The sequence below is a fragment of the Nymphaea colorata genome, chromosome 13 (assembly GCF_008831285.2).
Source record: "Nymphaea colorata isolate Beijing-Zhang1983 chromosome 13, ASM883128v2, whole genome shotgun sequence".
NCBI classification, from domain to species: domain Eukaryota; kingdom Viridiplantae; phylum Streptophyta; class Magnoliopsida; order Nymphaeales; family Nymphaeaceae; genus Nymphaea; species Nymphaea colorata.
In genome coordinates, this window is record NC_045150.1 from 3,023,214 (window position 1) to 3,027,740 (window position 4,527).

The window sequence follows — 4,527 nt, forward strand, 5'->3', positions numbered from 1 at the left end:
TGTTAGAGGCAAACTTGACAGTGCCTCAGGAAACACATCGGAGTACTCACTCACAACGGCAACATCTTGTAACCTCACTATGATATTAATATATAACATGAGAGAGAGAGAGAGAGAGAGATCTTTGGCTGAGCCATTTAGGTTGTGGATAGTTATTTTATTTATACACCTAAAAATAATAAAATACCAACTAACACTAATTAAAATAAAAGTTAAGTGAAACTAGCGAGATTTATATAATTCCATTTCTGTGGTCAAGATGAGAGCCCTATATATAAGAAGAAGAATGATCAGCGTCCAGGCTACCATCCTTTAAGTGTTTGACTGATTAAGAAATAATTAACATATATGAGAGACCGGAGTTAGCATCATTTGCAGTGGAAAAGAGAAGAGAAAGAGGCAGTTCATATTGGTCGAACGTAGGGGTGCACAACGAGTCGAGCTCGAGTAGCTCGACTCGTAAGCGAGTTCGAGCTCGAGTAGCTCGACTCGTAAGCGAGTTCGAGCTCGAGTAGCTCGACTCGTAAGCGAGTTCGAGCTGACGAGTTGACTCGTTTAACTAATCGAATTGAGTTCGAGTTCACTCAAGTGGACTCGTTAAAGCTCGACTCGGCTCGATTACGGTTTCTTTTTTTTCGTTCTCCCTCTCTCCGACTCCGACTGTCCCTCTCTCGGTCTCTCCGACTTCTCCTTCTCTTCTCCCGTCGTCCGCCTGTGCTCTGCGCTCCTGCCGCCCTGCTTGTGCTATCAACTCTTCTTCTCCACCTATGCTCTGTGCTCCAGCCGCCCTGCGTCAGTGTGCTCTCCACTTCTCTAGTGACATCCAACTCAAAGGCTGCGCATCCTGCTCCGGCGGTGTCCCATTTCTCTGGCGTCAACCTGCTTCTCCGACGTCCTTCTCCTCCTTTGACGGTTCGACCAGCTTCTCTATTGTGGTTGTCCCAGTTCCAGGTGTGGCTCTGTCGTCCATCTCTCCCTCTCTCTCTCTTGTCTCTGTCTCCGTCTCTCTCTCTTTCTTTGTTGCTCTATCTATATCTAAACCCGCTTTTGATGGGGGATTTTGGTTTCTCTCGTGTCCCCTGTCGCCGTTCTGGTGACCTTCTGCTTTGATCAACATTGAGCTGTCTTTCAGGTACCTTCCTTCGAGCCCCTTCCTATCTCTCTCTTTCTCACATACACAAGTGCATATTACGCTGGTTTTTCTTTTACTATGCTTTTACTGTCTTTTCTTCTTCTTTTGTTTTTGCCTCTCTCTCTTTCTTTACATTTGTTTCCTATTTCATTTCCCTAATCGGTCTAACAGATGCCCTTTTGCCTCTATTATGTTCATTTCCCCCTTCTTATTTATTTCTGTAATATGTGCTAGTTTCTGTAATAAGTACTGAGTTTCTGGTTTTTTTTTTTTGTTCAATCTCGTTAAACCTGAATCTAGTTTTATTGTGTGCATCATCAGAAATCACCCTTTTAAGCCTTTGTGTTCTGTTTTTTTTTTAATCTCTTCTCATTTTCAGAATATTGTTTGATCTCAGTCTTTTCTTCTATTTCATTAAATCATCGATTTCAACACTTCACAATCCGCACAGTTTTCGAGCCATATGCGTTGACGTTAAAAAGAATCAAACAAGCTCTTTTAATGGAAAAGACATAATCACATTTAACGAGATTTATGACCTGAATAGATCAGTGCCTAAAAGCTTAGCTTAGTTAAGCAAGTTGACTTGGTCACTCAGTTCCCAACCTGGTCAAGAAAATGGAGGGTTTATTGAAGAATCAGGAATTGACAAGACCCAACTGAGTCAAAATGACTTTACAATCCACTTTGTCTTCAAGCCCTATGCCTCGGCTGCTTTTATCTTTATCTATGCTGTTCCCTCTAAAACTGAGCCATTTTCTCTGAGATTGCCTTCTTTGGATCTGAATATTGTTTATTCTCAGCCTTTCCTTCTGTTCCATTAAGTCTTGGATTTCAGCACTTCACAGTTCAACGTGGTTTTTAAAAATATAGCTGAGTCAACCAAGTTGATCTGGTGACTCCGTCCTCAACCTGATCAAGAAAATGGAAAAAACAGGAACTGACAAGACAGCGTGTGTGTGATAAACAGGAACTGAGCCGATTCAGAACTTTCACTTGCTACCATTGTTAAGAAACTACTTTATTAATTGCTGCGCTAGGTGCTCTCATCAGAAGAAGACATGGAAATCTTCTTTCGTTCAAATCTGTGACCAAGGTTCATGCTTATTAAACTTAACGCCAAGCAATTTGAGGATCAGTAAGGCTTTTTTCACATTTTCAGCTTGTTGGTAGATGAAAATGCCCTTTTTGCTTCTATGTTGTCCAAATGTTGGTGTGCTACTGCCAGAGAAAAGTGGGTGGGATCAACAGTTGCAAAAGTATGAATGCTCATGCTTGTTTTTGCTCATATAGAAGTTGATTTCTTGATGATTGGGCATGTGAATAAAATTTGGGTGGACACATGCTTTTCGTTTATCTTCTTAACATGCATTCTACATACAAGTGCTTGAGCCAGCAGGCCCAGCATCCAGGGATTTCCTTTGGCACAGTTTTGGGTTTTTTGGCTGATGAAATGCACTTTCTGTTCTCCAGTGTGGTAGGAGTGCTACCTTGCTATCATATTTAATGGATTTCTTCATAAAAATATCTGAGGTTCTGTATTGTCATTTTCCTTTGATACTTTTGTACTGAACTTCTATGTTTTCATGTCTCAACTATGCTGGTTCTACTTTTTAGGATGTGATGTTTGAGTGATGATTCTGCATGATTTGTATTTCATACTTCTTTGATGCATGAATAATAGATTATTATCTGAAGTTGCCCTTTGTTCTCAGGAATTGAGAGAGAAGATCAAACCATATTTTCTGCGTCAACTGAAAAGTGAAGTTTTCCTTCATGAAGATACCAAATCTGCAAAGATTTAGAAAAAGGAGATAATTGTCTGGCTTAGGCTTACCTCATGTCAGGTGGTAGCTTATAAATTTGTAATGATGTTTTAGTTGCTGTAATTAGTTTATCATCTCATTCACTTTATGAATCAAGAACTCTAAGCCCTTTCAGCATGTTAGATTTCTTCATTACTTCCTGTGTGGTAAAGTTGCTTCATTGACATGCATAATAGGTGAAGACTATTTATTTGTCTGACTCAGCTTAGGTTAATCATTTTTACTAGCTGGACCCTTTCTAATGACCAGTCGCTCTTATTGTGGCAGAGGCAATTGTATGAAGCATTTCTACAGAGTGAGACAGTTTTTTCATCAGTCCAAGGGTCGGCATTGGCTGCTTTAGCTGTATGTAACAGTTCCTTAAAATTTCTGCTTCCCTCTATAAGTTTTTAGCAACCAATCACAATTATTCATACCTTGTTGGGATTGGAATCCTCGTTGCTTGTTATTTGAAGTTTTCATGGTCTTTTGTGCTTAGTATGGCATTGTTGTAATTGATGCTATAGTTTGTCTATTGTTGCATGCTGTAGTGGAATGATAGTGCCCGATTGTTTAAAATTTAAAGTACCTCTAAGATGTCGTCTTACGGTATTCGTGCATTATTCTATGATACTTAACCCAGTAAAATATCATCCTAACAATGTAAAAGATAGTGCTCCAGCAACGTGGGCTTCAGAAGTGGTGTAGCTGCACTGGTTAACAACTTGTTGGCCAGTCCTGGAAACATGCATAAGAAAACTCCTAAAACTTGTAGGGATCATATTTTGCACCTACTTTCAATTGAGCAAGCAGAGGAACATGGGATGTGTTGGTCAAGAAAGGTAGAATGGGGTTCATGCTTATGCCATTTATAACTTGTTTTAAGTTGGAAATTTTTAGTGGTGAAGATTTGATATTTTCATGCTTATGGTGCAATAGGTATTGAAAAAGATATGTGATCATCCGTCTCTGTTGACTCAAAGAGCAACAGATGATGTGTTGGAAGGGATGGACAAGATGCTTGATGGCGACGATCATGCTCTCATGGAAAAGATGGTGATGGATGTTACGAGAATCTCTTCGGATGATGCACCAAGACAGTTGGGCAATGTTTCATGCAAAATAAATTTTCTGATGTCTTTGCTGGTACGTGCTTCTGGCAATGCTTGTCTCTGCTGGTTCCTTTTCCTTGCAAATGTTGAACTTGTTCTGCTAATCACCATGCAGGAAAATTTGGTTGCAGAAGATCATAATGTCCTTGTGTTTTCTCAGACACGGAAGATGTTAGACATCATTCAGGTATGGTTTGGCATTGTTTAGAATTATTATTGAACATGATTTATGCCTATGCCTGGGATTGATCTGTTTGCAAGTTGAACTAATCGATCTATTTAGGTCGTTGCTTGAATTCAATTAATGAGGTCTTAAACAACTTTTTACCAGCAGGCAAAAAGTTGATTGCCATCCCAATTTATAAACCCTGGGTCCAATTCTTATCCATTTCTCCATTTAGTTCAAGTCTTCTGAAACACTGTCAGTTGCACTGTACTCCTGGCTGGGAAGCCATTTTAGCTGTCAAGCTAAAGGAGG

At 39.8% G+C, this 4,527-nt stretch overlaps 1 long non-coding RNA gene across 1 annotated transcript; it reads left to right on the forward strand.

The window, feature by feature from the left end:
- The first annotated feature begins 3,210 nt into the window (after window positions 1-3,210).
- On the forward strand, window positions 3,211-4,237 carry LOC126409215 (uncharacterized). The gene is made up of 3 exons (XR_007572012.1): window positions 3,211-3,303; window positions 3,877-4,083; window positions 4,165-4,237. It is a non-coding gene; the product is annotated as an uncharacterized LOC126409215 (long non-coding RNA).
- Window positions 4,238-4,527: the final 290 nt, after the last annotated feature.